Below are 17,269 nucleotides of genomic sequence, written 5' to 3'. Positions count from 1 at the left end.
GCCTCTACATTCACTCTACACGAGGCCTCTTTAGTGGGGACATCACAAGAGGGATCATGATCTATATTTGGGGTTAAGACAGAAGCCCCACAAGCCTTCCTCAATTGTTTACCCCTCTCCCTTGCTTTTTTTGGCTTGAGTTTTTTGGGGATAGCTCCCTCCCTCTTGCCCTTCAGCTGACTAGCACTCAGATCATCGAGTGAAGTGATAGCAGCTATGTCCGGGTTTTTTCTAAGTCTGAGCTTAATTGTGAATCAAGTGAGGGATGAGATACTGATAGATCTACCGTGCCAGGCAGACTCTGTCTGTGAGCATGTATGTCAGCGTGAATTACTACAGGGGTTTCTAAGGGGACCGCACCGTTTGGTTGGTCAGGGGTTTTAGCTGTTGCAAAATGGCCCATAGATGATCTTTTTGCTAGGGCAAGATCTTGAGACACTCTGCGGTCCATTGATGAAATTTCTTGTTCTATAAAGGTATTAGCCCTTATAATGAAGTTATCCAGAGTGCCTATTTGTAGTGCCCCCCCCCCCCCGCTGCCGTTTTACTTCTGCTCCCACGTGTGCACATAATTATCAGTATCAATATCAAACAATAATATATAGAGGGTATTTCCAAATGGCAATTAAATAATATTATATAATACGTGTGCCTACGTTTAGTTCAAGCTCCGGCTCAGAAGTTGGAGGAGTGGCCCGGCCTGGCCTTACACGGTCTCTAATGGGCTACAACGGGCCCGGGCTCCGCCCGGCGTCTGCCCGCGCGCGTCCCGCATCGCGGGACACTGATTCAAATATAAAGACCTCCCAGGCGGGGGCGTGTACACGGAGGGAAGAGGCTGCAGGTGTGTGATGGGGAATTGCCTGCTTAGCCTTGCAGTCCCTCCGTGTCAGTGCACAACAGCACTAAAGTCCAGTGAACGGCACCCGCGAAGCGGGGGCCGTGAACAGTTGCAGCAAAGCCCCTCAGGTGTCATCTCGTGTCCTCTCAATCAGGATCAGCAGCATAAGGGAAATCAGTCTCCAAAACGGCAACCATGTCAAAAATATCACTTTGATATCATTTTTGTTTATTTTAATTGTAAATACCCCCTTTGAATTATATATGCTAATGTATTCAGGTGCATGTTTTAAAAGAGAAAATGCTAAATCATGAAAGTTGTTGAGGTATTCGGTTCATTGGAAGGTGATAATTCAACCTGTTCAAATATATATTTTTCTTTTTTAGCATGGCTTGATATTTGATTTCTAGTTTATTCTTAAACAATTAATGGTATCGATTGCTGAATAATAATAACTAGACAGAGGCTAAGGGGACATGTTGAGTCCAAGAGGAAGGGACTGTTGTGCGAGGTTTCCTAGGGCCAGAACTACCTCCTTATTAGGGTTGTCACTCGGTTGCTTTTTACTGGCCTGGTCTGTATTTTTACAATAAAAATATTGAGAAAAGCATTAAGATCCATGATTTTGCTCTCCTGAAAAATAAGCCTAAGACAACACCCACATAACATAATTATGCGAGGTGTCAAAATCGTTTCAGAAGAAAGCCTTAAAAATAATCCTGTCAATTTCATAGAAATTATTTGTCACCTGTCAGCTCTTAACTATTCCAGAGTAGCAAAGCTTAAACAAATTGCTGGTATTTTCTTCCTGACAACGGTGGCTACTCCACTCCCTAAACACACCCTACTCTCGCTTATATAGTATCATTCTGGAATAGCAGGGACATTTTTTTCCAAGTGGAAATCTCCTAGAGGTCTGTGGATTAACCAAGACCCTATAAAGAATTACAGCCAAATCGACTGGATACAAGAGCTGTTACTTGGAAGAAAAAAATCCCTGAGAAAAAGTATCACTCAGATGTTACCACGAATAGGATTACTTTCATCAACAAAAAACGTAATCTTAAACTTGGTGAACCTGCGGGTCACTCAATCTTCTATAAGTGCTCTCTCTGTGTCCATGAAATGTTAATACTGGTGACAACACAATTCAAGACGAAATAAAAGCAATGGAACTGTTACATTTTTTAAATGCAAAAGGTGTGTTTCAATGCAGCAACGGAAATGGAAAAGAAACGTTCCCTGGCCAAAAATACGCTATAGAAGTGATAACAAACCCAAAGAAAATGTCTCTTCCCTGACCGGGAATCGAACCCGGGCCGCGGCGGTGAGAGCGCCGAATCCTAACCACTAGACCACCAGGGAGCGTGGCTGCTACTCCAAGCACATTAGATCTGCACAGTGTGGCTGAGTATGTTCCGCTTCCTGTCCTGATTTCATTCATAGACTATAGTAGAAAGTAAACAGCAATCTTTTGAAAGAAGGGAAATAGCAACAGACGAAAAGTGCAACTTGATACAAACTACGAGGAAACCAGTACCTTGAAATCTGTTGAGTTCACCGGTGCCGAGGACGTCTGACACCCTCACTGGAGACTGGAAACATCAAGACTCAATCGCCATCAACAAAAATAGAAAGTACAATTAAAAGGGCGATCTCGGTGCTCCCTGCAGGAGGGCAGCTCTGCGGTGTCCCGGGTGCACACCTGCACCAGCAGCCCCCCCTGGACAATCTCTCCTTTGGATGATGGGACCCGAGGCCCTATTTATAGAGTGAAATAAACGGGACTACAAGTCCCAGCATGCACTGGTAACACCGGATCTGGGTTTGGAAATCATGCCTGGACCCTGGAAACATAAGAGTTCTGATGAGGGTGGTGGGGAGTGGACGTCCGGGCCAGTGGTTCTTTGGATTTCTCAAGGTGCCTGGAAGTTCTAAACCATTTCACTTAAATAAAGATGAAAAGTTTCACCTTCGTATAAACAGGTACTCGCTCAGAGCCTGCGCCAACATTTAATGTATTTAGCGCTTAAAAATACTAGTTTAAATTCCCATTATCTATCATGTAGTACTTTGATGTTTATCTCAGTAATAACCCCCTATTATACGTTTGCAGTTCTCAGAAGGTACACAGCAGCTTACAATGAAAAGGCACAAATACGTTCCAAAAGGTGTTGCACTTACACATCTCCCGTGATAGATTTGAAAAGGTTTAGGATTCCATTAGTAAAGTTTTGAACATGAACTTTTTTTTAATTTATTTTTTATTTTAATTAATGTGATTTTTAGCGCGAACTTTACCCGAAGGTGTCAGAGCGCTTTACATAAGAACCCGTTGCAAAGCAATAAGGATTTAGGATTACATGCGTTACATAAAAGATACAAACAGAAAACATTGGAAATGTACAAGATAAAGTCACACAAGCAAGCAAGAGATACAAACAGAAAGAAATCAATAAAAAGTATCAGCACGCTCTAATATGAGTATCATTTTATAAATTGCATTTAAAAAAGGTTTCCCACCGTCAAAATGTTAGCTTAGTTAAAAAAAAAAAATGAATGGCCTCCCCGTCGGGGAATTGAACCCCGGTCTCCCGCGTGACAGGCGGGGATACTGACCACTATACTAACGAGGATCTGCTGAGCAGCTCCTCATCAAGGTTGCACCCGTCATGTCCTGCCTCTAACTGATCTTTCTCATTTCCCGGCTCTTTGACACCAACAAAGGGGAGCACGGGCTCAACAAACACACACACTCCCTCCCACGATACACACACAAACTCACCCCACCCTCACACCTCAGAACAACCCTCTCGCCTCCCAGCAGACGCTCTCAGCAGCATCCCCTGATGCCAGAGTCACCACAACCAGCTCCCAGGGCTGCTCCAGACGGCCCGGCTCTGTCTGATGATGGGAGATTGGGGCGGGGGCTGCACACAGGGAGGGGGGAGGGGGTGAGACTCGCTAACCCCCCCCCCTCTCTGCTGGAGGAGAGAGCTGGGCTGAAAGGTGAAGAGAGGAGGCAGGAAAAGCCCCGGCGTGTGAGGGTCTGAGACAGAGGCGCTTTCTATTGTAAAGCAGAAGGAAAAAGTGTAGAGTTTGCAAAAGTCCTTCGAGCCGGATTTGAACCAGCGACCTAAGGATGACAGACGCTCCACTACAGTCCTCCGCTCTACCAACTGAGCTATCGAAGGCTCACAGTTCTGAATGTGACAACGCTCTATATAGCATGAGGAGTGCGACCGGAGCTCAGCTGTTTATGCAGCTTTTTGTTTCTAAACACCTGATCAATGACTTTATAAAGTTGGGAACTTACAAGATACTTTAACTTGTAGGGAAAATGGCCAAGTAGTGACTTAATTTCATTCTATATTTTCCTTTAATATTTTTGTAATCCAAAAGTCAATAATCGGGTAATGTTATCTTCTTATATGTATATAGCGCTCAAACAAAATATTTTTTTTGTTTCAGCTGGCTCACAGTTGTATTTGAGTTTTGCTTTAGTTATATTTTTCATTTATAGTGTTTCATATTCACTTTTGGGTATTATTACTCTTGTGAGGGCTAATTTTCTATAAAAAAAAATATCTGCAATATATAAGAGCTATTGCTAATATTCAACCGTGTGTACATCGCCTTCCATCTTGTTTAAACGTCATCCTATGTCATATGATTGTTGATTCCACTTCTAAAATAAAGTTTAATAGTTTCGCACAAGTATGCACAAAATGTTCTTAGAGAAAGTCTCCAAAATGTAGTAAGCCAAGGACAAATCTTGCTCCTTCTAGTTCTGATAACATTGCATGAGAACAATCAAATCATAAATGGTGGTGAGAAAATCACAGAGTGTTTTCTATGCAGAAATGTTCCCTTTAGACTGTTTTCTATTTGTTTAAACTTATGTATCATGTGTTCCCATACAATGTATGAACTCCACTGTCCAAAGCACTATATGAGGGTGTTTCTTCTTGCCTGCTTCTGGTCCCTCGCTCACTGTGTTTTGCCTCACTGCTGCCGCCGCATTTTGAATCCCCTTGAATCTTGCTTGCCCCTGGTGGGACGAGGGTCCCAGGGGCTGCCTTACGCTGCCACGCCATCGTCAGCAGATCGAGCCTCACACTCTGGGGTGGACTGCAACCCCCAGAGTGCACCAGGGACTCTACACACCTGCCGCGATTGAGGTGGAGACGTGGCCAACGCACTCATAGCACAGCCTCTCCCACAGCGGCACGGGACGCGCGGGACGCAGCCCCGACAAAGCCCGGACCAAGGGCGGGCCCGTTTGAGCCCATCCGAGACCGGTAGAGGCTGGGCTGGGCTGGGCCACAACTCTTGCAATCCGCCAACTGGACATTGAGACATGCCCCCCATATGGAGGTAGGCGGAATCGGAAGACTCTAAATAGACTTCTCTGAAATACAGTGAGGAAGTCTGATATGTGGTATTGGTGCAGGGCCCCTGATTGTAAATCCATTATCGAGGTTAAAAGCTCATCCTGATCTAAGTATTAGAGACATAATCCTGAAATTCACTAACCGAAGCAGGAATAGCTCCTATGCACAGTGAGGCCCTTTACGTACACGGCTATTACACAAACGCCACCATTTTGCCCGTATCACCCATATTTTTGTGGTCCGTGGGTGTTCACTTTGGGGCTTTGAGAAAGACTTTTACAGGCATGGGGAGGAGAAAGGTCCAGACGGGAGTTACTATGACCAAATCTGCGGTAAGCTCCTCTTCTACTGCTTCTACAGTCACTACTATGGACTCTTTCCTGCAGAGAGCAGCGGCTGTCATTGATAAGGAAATAGAACTTGTTAACAGGCGTCTTTCCAGATCACCCATTAACTGTTGAGGTCCGCTTCTCCATAGACTGAGTGTACCCCTGGTTGAACTGTCTCCAACTTGTCCCGATAATCCTGAGGGGTCATTTACAGCTCCAGAGATAACTGTAGGTTCATTGCCTGCTAATGAAGTTTCCCACTCAGTGATACCGGGTGTCGGGCCCCAATTACTCGGTGCGCAGCGCCAGTGTCGCTGCGCTAAATAACGGGACATCGGGACACCAGAGTTGCATTCCGCGTGGTCCGGACTAAACTCCGTGGCCACGCCTACTTTATTTTATACCTAGCGCGGGGTATGACCTACCACGCCCACGCTAGCGCACGGCTACGTGCGTATCAACTAGACTGCGCTCCCGCCGTCTTAAACATTACATTCCTTTCAACCTTTATTAAAACAAAACTATAACAGTTCTCCAAAGTCACTTAGTATCATCTGGCTGGGAAAAAAACCCAGAAATGACCGCAAGGCCAGTTACCAGTCTGACGATCAAGCGTGTCGATCTCAGCCTACTGCAAAGTCCGCTAGCTGCGACGATGGGGCTGGGTTTCTTCTCAGTCCATAGCCCGCAGCCTCTCCCCGAAACAGGATCCTCCGTGGAGTTTCCTGTCGGGTCAGAGTTGGTGACAGACTCTGCCCGGGCAGGTGGGGACTGGCAGTACTGGGACTCTCGGAGGCTGGTGAGCTCATCGCTGACCTGTCCAGTGGGGTCCCTTGCTCATCTCCCGAGGGGCTGCTGTGACACTCTGCCGGGCTTGACGGCACTCTGTCCGGCTCTTGGCTGGAATGATCGTCGGATGGGCCGGAGGCTCGCTTGAAGAAGGATACATTGCGTGTGACAGTTTCTCCGTCGCGTTGGGCCGTTACCATAGTGCCAGATCGGCGTGTGACTGTCCAGGGTCTGGGTTCGAATGGAAGTCGGAATTTGCTTCCGGGATATCGGTCTCTCACGTAAACTTGATCCCTTTCCCAGATGGACGATTCCTTGGCTCGGTGTCTGAAGCTGGCGTAGTCATTTGAGCGCTTCCGATTGAGCAAGGTCTGTCGGGAGCTTGCTTCGTTTGGGGTCCAGGTGTGATGGTGGGGTATTGTGTCTCGTACTATCCTTCCCATCGCCGATGGGCCTGGGGCCGCTGTGGTCGTGCGATGGGGCGTGAGCCGGTATTCCCTCAGGAACGTGTAGATGGCTTTCTCCAGCGGTGCTTCTTCGGCGTGGGCAATCCTGATGACTTTGTTGAGAGTCCGCATGAATCTCTCCACCTCTCCATTTGCTTGACGCCATCTGGGGGTCACTTTCCGGTGTTGGATACCCCACTCCTGGAGATAATCAGCAAATTCTTGCCCCTGGAAGGGCGGTCCGTTGTCAGTCTTAACTTGCTCGAATATACAATGGGTGGCAATGACTTTCTCAAACTTTGCTACGACTTCTTTGGCAGCCAGCGATGTGATTATTTCTACCTCTGGATACTTGGTGAAGTCATCGATAATGACGAGCATGTAGCGGCCGTCCGGGAGGTGGCCGAAATCTGCGCTCACTCGTTCCCATGGCTTACTCGGGTTGTCTTCGGTAATGACTGGGGGCGGGGACTCGGGCGGTCCTGTCGCCTGGCACCATCGGCATTCCTTTACGGTCTGTTCTACTCTGGTGTCCATGTCCGGGAACCACACCTTCGCTCGAAGCCTGCTTTTGGTCTTTACTATTCCTTGGTGACCCCGGTGAGCTAGTTCAATTGCTTGTTGGGTCAGACTCGTCGGTATCACGATTCTTGGTCCTCTGAGAAGGCATCCTTGGCTATCCACTGACAGTTCATCCTTTACTTTGAGGATGGTTTCCAGGGCACGCTTTGCTTCCGGTGTCCTCTTGCTTAGTGATGTTTGAAGGTTCTTCCAGTCGTTAAGCCGCACGGCATCTATTGCAAGTTGGAGGACCTCATCACTGCGAGTCGCCTCCAAGATCATGTCGAGGCCCATGGGCAGGGGTCGTGACCTTTCAAGGATTATTTTCACGTATTCCTCTGTTTCTTCGGCATCTTCTTTCTCTCTGTCAGTTGCTGCCCTGGGGTGTCTGGAAAGAGAGCCTGCCGGGTTGGTCGCTCCCGGTTTGAATTCCAGTTGGTAGTCGTATTCCTGAAGTTGGAGGATCCACTTCTCTATTCTGGGCGGAGGTTTGGACACTGAACCTCTGAAGAGTGGAATCAGGGGCTTATGATCGGTGGATACGGTGAATGGATGCCCATATACGTAGACGTGGAAGTGTCTGCAGGCCCAATGGATTGCGATCGCCTCCCTCTCGATATGAGAGTACCGTTGTTCGGTCTCGGTCAGGGACCGGCTGGCATAGGCGATGGGCGCCCAGTCATCACCGCCTTGGTTCTGCGTCAAGACTGCTCCTAGTCCGTACGGGTTGGCGTCGACGGCGATGTTGGTGGCTTTGGCAGGATCGAAGTACGATAGAGTCTTGTCAGCCGACAGCGCAGCTTTGGTGTATTGGAATGCTAGCTCCTGCTCTTCTACCCACTGCCAGGGGGTTGTGGACTTGGTGAGCTCTCGTAAGGGTCTGGTGATGTTGGACAGGTCTGGGATGAATCGCCCACAGAAATTCACCATACCTAGGAAACTCCGGACTTCTGAGATGTTGGTCGGTGCTGGGGCTGCTTGCACGTCTCTCACCTTGTCCGGGTCTGGGGCTACTCCCTTGTCGGAGAACGTGTATCCGAAAAAGCTGATTTTGTTCTGCAGAAACTTGCATTTTTCACGGTGCAGCGTAAGGCCTGATTCCTTGATTCTTTGTAGCACGCCTCGGAGCCTCTGGTGATGTTCCTCTACCATGTTGGCGTATATTAGCAGGTCGTCGCTGACGTTCAGGACCCCTGTGAGCCCGCTCAGGACCTCTCGAATCGTGTTTTGGAAGACCTCGGCACCGCTCGATATCCCGAAATTGAGTTGACGATAGCGCCGGAGTCCTACGTGGGTGGAGAAAGTGTGGAGAAAGTGTGATGCACCTGGAGTCTGGGTGTAGAGGTAGTTGATGATATCCTGACCTCAGATCCATTTTGGAGAACCACTTTGCCCCGTTCAACTCTCCCAGGATATCGTCTATTGTGGGGGTTAAGTGCAGTTCCCTCTTCACAGCTACGTTGGGTAGGCGCATGTCGACGCAGATGCGGACTTGTCCTGGCTGCTTGGGTTTCCGCGCCACCACGATTGGCGATACCCATGGAGTGGGCCCGCTGACCTTCTCGATTATGCCTTGTTTCTCGAGGGTTTCCAATTCTTGCTCCACCTTTTTTCTCAGGTGGAATGCTATTCGGCGGTGTCGGAGGGCTACTGGCTGGATGGACGGGTCGATGTGGAGAGACACTTCTTTCCCTTTGAGACATCCTATGCCTTGGAATGTGTCATCGAACTCCGAGAATCGTGTCCAGTTCTTCTTCCAGCACCGCCATCGCGAAGGATATCAGGCGGAGGTCTTCGGCTGCCTGGCCGCTGAGTAGCATCCCACTGCCTTCCTTTGTGACGTAGATGGTTGACGGCGTTTTCTGGTCTTGGTGCTGTATCTCTGTTTGGAAGCACCCAATCAACGGGATCGGCGTCTTTTGCCCATAGGCGAATACCCGGATTCTGGCCGCCTTCAGCACTGGTTTTTCTCGCAGTTGGTTGTAGACATTTGCCGCCATGAGTTCAATTGAGGCTCTTGTGTCGATTGTTGCTTTCACCTCTTGGTGCAGTATTCTCACTCTGCACTTCGGGAGTCGCCGTTTTTTCTTCCTTGGTTGGTCTATGGCAAACACATAGTGCACCGGGTAATTATTTGAGTCATCGTCCATGTCTTCGCTGTCCCTGTCTTCTCTTACAGCGTGGGCTGCTTCGGGCTTCTGTTTTGATGATCTGCACACTGATGCAAAATGGTTCATCTGCCCACACGATCCACACTTTCTCCCGCGCGCGGGACAGTCTTGAGCCCGGTGCTGCGCGCCTCCACAGTACCCGCATTCTTTTCGACGTTCTGGTGGTCTTCCTTTCCCGAACGGGCGTTGCTTCGGTCGGACAACATTGACTTGCTCGGCCATATTGGCATGCTCCGTCTTGATAGGCCTGTGGAGTGCAGCTTCCATGTGCGACCCCCTTGCTTTAGATAGCTCTTTGGAGCGGCCTAGCTTTAAGATGTCCGCTAACGGTTTCCCATCCTCTTGAAGGATTTTCACCCTCAGATCGGAGGAGTAGCAGTTTTGAATGATTTGACCACAGATTTCTTCTTGTTCGTCTCGGAAACCACATGTGCTCGCCAGTTCTTTCAGTCTTCCATGGAAGGCGTCGAGGGATTCATCAGCTTCCTGTCGCGCCTGCCTAAAAATGAAACGCTCATAGTCCTTACTGGCCATGGACTCGAAGTGCGCATTGAGCGCGTTGAGGAGTGTGCCATAGGTATGAGGGGTTGCTTCCACCAGGGTCTTGTAGATCCTATGAATGTCTTTCCCGCCGAGGTGGAGAAGAAGTGCCCTGTGTTTTTCCCTCGCCGTGCCGGCGCCCTCGAAGTAAAATTGCAGTCGCTCCATCCAGTCTTTCCATCGCGGAGCTAGGGACGCTGGGGCACCGTCGACCACAAATGGTTCGATGGGCGGGATGTTCGCCATGGCGGCGGGCAGTGGCTGACCGTGTCACTGTGGGTATGCACGGGCGAGCGTCGTAGGACAGAGGCTCTTCCTTGTCTGATCTCCCACTCGGGCCGCTGAGACGCGCTGGGCAATGCTTATGCTGGTGGACACTATGTTGATAGCCCTTGGGGTGTGTCCCCCTTATGCCAAGATATAGGTGCTGAGGTCATGGAGGCCGATGGCGTGTAGCACTGCGCAGGTACCTGGTGTAGGGTTTGTAGGTATCGATTCCCCTGCCAGGCAGCGTGTCATCGCCTCCCCCTTCCGTGCAGGTATTGCCGCGGGGCCGCCTGTGAAGTCGCCCTCATGCGCTGCCACTCCCACGTGGGGCAGACAGTCGCGGTCGGGGACCGCAGCGTGTGGGGCCTGCAGAGGCCGGGGCGCGTAAACACGCGGCAACAGAGCAGCCTACAGCGTGATGATCGGCACAGCATGGGCTCGTACGGCCCTCGTCGCCATTGTCGGGCCCCAATTACTCGGTGCGCAGCGCCAGTGTCGCTGCGCTAAATAACGGGACCTCGGGACACCAGAGTTGCATTCCGCGTGGTCCGGACTAAACTCCGTGGCCACGCCTCCTTTATTTTATACCTAGCGCGGGGTGTGACGTACCACGCCCACGCTAGCGCACGGCTACGTGCGTATCAACTAGACTGCGCTCCCGCCGTCTTAAACATTACACCGGGGTCTTTGCCCAGACCACTTTCCCCAACTATTATCATCAATAGAAGTGGAAGCTCCGCCTTACTTTCAGGGAACAATAGCTCCAAAGTACTGACAAACAACCACCTTACTCCTTCAGCTCCCTGAACCCACCGCTCAGAGGAGCACCAAACGTAAACTCCAAGCTATTGGGAGTAGAGCTAAAAGAACTAAGCTGACCCCAGTCACCAAACCTCCAGTTAATACCAAACTGGCACCCTTAAATTTAAACTTGGACTCAAAAGCTATCAAAGTCTTAAATGAATAAATGACCACATTACTAGACGCTAAATTAAGCCCCATTTTGGAGAAGTTGTCAGCAATTGAGGTTAATCTTGCAGGGGGGGTAATTTGGACTGCTGCAAAAACCCTAGGTTCATACGTGCACCTGATCCAGTAGCCACCCCGAGCATAAGCACCATTACTAATTCATCCAAATCCCATGCAGACATTTCATCCGCAAGTATCAACCAGCACAGCCAGTGAAAGGGGGAACTGTAGGCCCACGGGGCGTTTTCACACTTAGTGGATCCCAGGAGGTTGCTCCATATAAGCAGGTCACCCAAAGCACAACAGGCCAGTTAGAGGGTAATGATGTGCCTTCTGAGGAAGCATGTCAGAACCTCCCGACTATCCATCTTCCACCAGAATCCACACCATATGTAGTTGTTTTGGGCAATGTCCCTCCGCTCCGTCCTGGCATGTTTGAAGACCATATTAACTTGAAGAACAAGGTACTACACTGGCTAACAAATAACATCACTGCATGTCCTGGATTAGACCGTAGTATCATCATGGTACGACGCGTGGCATGGTTTGGCTGTTCCCCCAAGGTGGGTGGAGGGGATTGTGTCGTAGTTAATTTTAACAGGGCAGCCATGGCTGGAAGAATTTTAGCAGGTGCTACCCACATAGGACAACAGTCTCATGGGTCTCCAATTCATGCACTACCCCTGTGTTTCTTTTATAGGGTGGAACATCGCAGGGTTAACAGGGGGACTACTGGTAGGGAACAACCTCAAGAGAGATGGCCATCTAAATCCAACATAGGCAATAACCATGGATTTCTACAACTACCTCTCAGAATAAATAACTCATGTGGTCCCAACCAAAACTCTGTTGTCCCTCCCGCCCTAGTACTAGCCAATATGTTTTCTATGCTCTCAGGGATGAAGGAGTGCGATTGACTGTACTCCATAGAGGAGCCTGCAGTTGAACAGCGGAGCCAACAGTTGGTTAACAAGAGTACGATAACTGAGCCTGAGCTCACCCTTCTGAGTTCTCCGCACTCACCACAATCTGAGTTGACTACCCCCGAGGTGTCTAGTAACATCGTATCCTGGAACATAGCAGGCTTGGGACATAAGTTTATCGACCATATGTGGCACCCGTTTATTAGGCAATTCTCCGTCATCAGCCTGCAAGAGACCTGGCTAGTGGATTGCAATCTGTTTTTGGAGGGTTTCAAATGTTATTTTGTCCCTGCAACCCCCTCAATCAGCGGTAGAGCTAAAGGAGGTTTAGCCATCTACATCTCCTTGGCCATTGATTACCGGGTACAGATTTGTCCCTCTACCGCATCAGATATACTTGCCAGTACTTTTAAGAAGGGGAACCACAGAATAACCCTGCTTAGTTTTTATAACCCACCAAATGGAAAAAAGGAGGGCAGCATTTCTCAATTAAGTCATTACATACGGAAGTTGTGTGACTTAAGTCCACACCCTCCGATGGTAATGGGAGATTTTAATATTCACCCATGTGGTGATCCTTAGTCAACAAACATGGGAGATATGGGATGCCACAGAATGGAGAGGGTTCATTACGAACACTCCTTACAGGGGGAAGAATTAAATAACTTAACAAATGAATTCAACCTGTGTTCATTGATGTCCCTTTCCGCCCCAAATAGTAAAATCACAACTCCCACTTTTAAAAGGAAAGGCGAGAGGTCTTTCATAGATCACATTCTAGTCTCCTAAAATTCCCAGTCTGGTTTTCAGAGGTTCACCATAAAAAATATAGGTACATCGACCAGAACCCTCTCTGTGTACATTTCTGTGGCTCGCTTCTTTCTAGTAAGCCCAGGGAGGTGGCAAAGGGTTTAATGAGATCCACAGATGGGGGACGCCGGCTAAAGTGGTCCCAGGTTGACCCGGATGCCTTTTATAAGAAAGTAAGAGACTCGTGTGCAGTTGAACTTGCCTGCTGTGTCCACCCGGAGAGTTCGCCAGGGAATGTCATTAATGCTTTTTGCTCTATTACAAGTAAAGCTGAGGAGCTGCTGAGGGCTCCAGATCATAGGGTTCAAAATTCTAACCTGAGATGGTTCAACTCGTCCTGTTCGAAAGCTGCCCGTAAGCTAAGGGAGGCATTGAAAATTGTTCCACGGAATCCCACCCATATTCAGGACTGCCGGAAAGGATATAAACTGGCCTTAGCCAAACGTAAAAGTGCAATTAAGGAGGAGGCTTGGAGGGAGCTGGTGGAGGCCGCATGCTGTGGAACGGTTCTCTGTTCTGGGGCATTGTTAATAGACCATTGTGTCCGGAAGATCCCAGTAATACAATTGGCTCCCACATACCAGAAGAGGATTGTGTGGCCCATTTCCAATTAATGCTCATGGCCCAGTAGGGCAACCCTGCTCAATTATCCTATTTACAACTACTTCCCCCATGATATTTAAGAGGGATGAGAAAGAGGCAGGTATTGAAGGCCTAACTAGCAATAAGGCCCCAGGTCCCAATGGACTACTGCCAGACCTCTTCAAATCGGACCCCTCATTCTAGGCACCGATCCTTACAGCGGTCTTAAATGCAGCGGCCAGTGATGGCTGCCCTGCTGCTTGGGGAATCTCTACCATCGTCCCAGTATTTAAAAAAGGGGATCGTAACAGCACACATTGTTATCGTCCCATCTCTCTTATTGAATCCGTGGTGTAGGTGATGGGAGGGGCCCTAGTAGAAAGACTATCTTCATGGGCAGAGGAAGGCAACATAATTTCCGATTCCCAATATGGGTTCAGGGCAGGAAAGTCAATGGTGGCCCAATGTCTAAATCTGTACCTGGTCCTTGGCAAGTACACAATGGCCCGCCCTGGTACAATCTACATGGCCTTCATGGACCTAGCGTCCGCATTTGACAGCGTTAATCGGGTCAGGTTGTGGCAGTCCATGAGGGCCATGGGGGTGGAGGCCCCTATCGTGGACTTTCTGATGGATGTGCATAGAGAAACTAAAGCAAATGTCAGATACTCGCAGGACCTCCGGGTATCCAGGACATTTGATGTTGAGAGAGGGGTGAGGCAGGGATGCATCCTTGCACCCTTCCTCTTTAATTTATATATCAATGACCTGGAAGATGCACTGGTAGTGGCGGGGCTGAATTCCCGTATGTAGGTAGTCGAGGTCTACCTGTCCTCCTATATGCAGATGACGCCGTCCTGATAGCAAGAACCCCAAGAGGTTTGCAATGCCTACTGGATGCCTTTTTGAATTTTATGGGGTCTTGTGATCTAACGATCAACAATGCTAAATCCTACATTATGCAGGTGGGGCCACGACAAAGGAAAAAATTCTGTTTCTCAGTAGGCCACGAGAAGATCCCCACAATTCCCATCTTCTCATATCTAGGGGTATTGCTGGATGAGCGCTTGAAGCGGAGGCCTCTCATCCAAAGGAAAAGGGGGGGGTTCACCAGAACAGTGGGTGCAATTTTCAGCTTTGCCGCTAAGATGGGCAAGCATCCAATTGCAGCGATGTTGAAAATTTACAAAGCGAAGGGCGCTTCATTCGTTGGCTATGGCAGTGAAGTGTGGGGGTATACCACGGCAGCACCATTGCAGGTGGTAGAAAACAAATTTCTAAAATGCCTTCTGGGAATGCCCACTTGCCTACCGAACCTTATAGCCCATGAAGAACTGGGGATCCCCTTTTTATCTGACATTCTCGCCTTGCGCCCTTTTGTTTTTTGGCTTAAGTGCTGGCTTAATACGGACCTAAAACGAACCCAGCAAATTATGATGGACTGTATGTCCCTGGACCATATGTCCCGAATCCCCTGGCTATGTTATATTAAAGGTCATCTCTCAGAATTGGGTCGCCCTGACCTCTTTTTTAAACCTTCAACCTTTACAAGAAAAGATGTTGTATCTGTTAAAGATGTATTCATTTCTAGAAGGAGGTTGGAAAGGGATGCCCAAGAATCATGTAAACCCAGTGTACGTAAATACTTGACTTGAATAACGGAGCAATCAACAGTCTCTTGTCTTTTTGGGACCCTAACTACCTACAAGCGTTTTTTACTGACTAGGTTCCAATTAGATTATTTTCATCTTCTGATCGCGATGCCTAAGGGGTCCAGAAGAGGTCAAGTGTTAGCACCCTGTGGCTGCGACAATTTGTCTCCACAGGATTTGCTTCACTTCACCCTCTTCTGTAAATATTATGATGTGCCCCGGAGACACTTTTTACTCCCCCTCTTAAGGAGGCTCAATTTTAGTCAGGTGCGTCCAGCTCTCTTGTACCTCCAGATGCTGAAATCGGAGTGCATTATTTTTATTGTTGGGTACCTAAAATTACTGATGAGAACCAGGGCATGCCTAGAATATTAGCCAACCATGGGGTGTTGCACCTTTCATCACACATATGTGTTTTATGTGCTCGGCGAGATTTTGACATTTAACTTTTAACTTTTGCACCCGTAGCACTTTATTCATGTTTCGGTAAACATGAATTTTATCTTTTTTAATGTAAGTATTTTTTAAGGATTGTGTACTGTTATTATGACTTTTATGGTTTACTTGCTGTAAAACCGAATAAAGTTTTATGAAATAAAAATGAAATGAATGTGTATCTCTCTTAAAATAGAGAGACCCTACCCCCAGGGCTTTAAGTGGGAAAAAACTGGGGTGCTCTAAAAGGGGCGGGCGCCTCAAAGGGGTGTGTCCTATCTAAGTAGAGGTGTGGTCTAAATAAAGATAACTAGTGTAGCAGTACCCCCGGCCCTGACAAGTCGTCAGCTCTAGGACTCCTCAGGGCCCCCACCCCAGTCCCTCTGTGTGGCAGCTCAGGCTGAGACAGCTTCCAGGGCCCCCACACAGCCACACCCGAGTACTTCACAGGCCTTTAAAAGACCATTTGCATGTTAATGATTCTTTGTCGTTTTTTCACTCTTTCTTAGAGCCCCTGCATCTCCACACTTCCTACTACTGAGCCCACAGGCGTTTTGTTCAACAATGCAAATGCTCCCTCCTCCCCTTCGTTGCCCCGTGGGTATGCCAGTGGGTGCTTGTCGCCAGGACACTGAATAGCCCCCTCTGTGGCTTTAACACTGGCGGTAAACACGCTGAGAGACTTGTGGTGTTCCAAACAACTGGGCGATGCTGCAGGCCAGCGTCGCAGGGCACAAAATCAGCCTGCTGTTCTCACACTTGCAAAACAGGGCTGTCACATCCTCGTTATGATGCGGTCACATAAAATTTCCTTCTATGCAAACACGTTTGTATTATTTCACATCTAACTTTTGTTTGACTGGACTTTAACAAGCAAGTTTCCCATGATCAGAAGTAAAGAAGAGATATCAAAATGTATGCAGTTTCTCACACAAAGTGGTTTAAGCTGCTAAATGATCCCACCTTTGGATAGGGGGAGCGACCCTTGACCCCACCAGGTAGGTCACTCCCCCTCCGCACAGCACTGCCTGTGCCTTCCTTCCCCAGCTGCCGCTGCTGAGGAAGTTCAAGGCCCCCCACCATCCGCAGGCTACCACCTGCGCCTCATCCCTGGTGGCCAGTGATAGGCCGTAGGTAGGTTTGTTCATCCTCCGCTTTATTGCTTTTATTGTATTGCCTGTATTTTCATTGTTGTGTCTGTGACTGCTGTTGTCTGTCTTCCCCCGCTGCCTGTACGTGGTCCGTGCCCCTTGTTCTTCCCTCTGTTCCCCTCGCTGTCCCAGTGCTCTCTCTGCCCGGTCTTTCCTTCTGTACCCCACGCTGCCCCTGTGTCTCTGCCCGGTTTTCCCTTCTGTTCCCCTCGCTGCCCCAGTGCCTCTCTGCCCGTTCTGCCTTCTGTTCTTAGCTGCCCTTGTATTTCTGTATTCTGTATTTTGCCTCTGTGCCACTCGTTTTTCCGGTATTTATGTGCCCTTTTTGCCTTCTGTGCCACTCGTTTTTTCTTCGTTTTTGTGCCCCTTTTGCCTTCTGTTACACTCGTTTTTTGTGCCGGTCTGCCTT

The 17,269-nt window shown here is 48.7% G+C and overlaps 3 non-coding genes across 3 annotated transcripts; all 3 read right to left on the bottom strand.

The window, feature by feature from the left end:
- Nucleotides 1–2,134: 2,134 nt before the first annotated feature.
- On the bottom strand, nucleotides 2,135–2,206 carry TRNAE-CUC (transfer RNA glutamic acid (anticodon CUC)). The gene has a single exon. It is a non-coding gene; the product is annotated as a tRNA-Glu (tRNA).
- Nucleotides 2,207–3,405: 1,199 nt separating this feature from the next.
- On the bottom strand, nucleotides 3,406–3,477 carry TRNAD-GUC (transfer RNA aspartic acid (anticodon GUC)). Its single transcript has one exon. It is a non-coding gene; the product is annotated as a tRNA-Asp (tRNA).
- A 472-nt stretch (nucleotides 3,478–3,949) lies between these two features.
- TRNAY-GUA (transfer RNA tyrosine (anticodon GUA)) lies at nucleotides 3,950–4,035 on the bottom strand. The gene is given in 2 exon segments: nucleotides 3,950–3,985; nucleotides 3,999–4,035. It is a non-coding gene; the product is annotated as a tRNA-Tyr (tRNA).
- Between the last annotated feature and the right edge of the window lie 13,234 nt (nucleotides 4,036–17,269).

Source organism: Lissotriton helveticus, chromosome 1_2 (assembly GCF_964261635.1).
Source record: "Lissotriton helveticus chromosome 1_2, aLisHel1.1, whole genome shotgun sequence".
Classification (NCBI taxonomy): Eukaryota; Metazoa; Chordata; class Amphibia; order Caudata; family Salamandridae; genus Lissotriton; species Lissotriton helveticus.
Note: the sequence above shows the minus strand (reverse complement) of the source record. Positions and strands in the feature narration are given on the sequence as shown.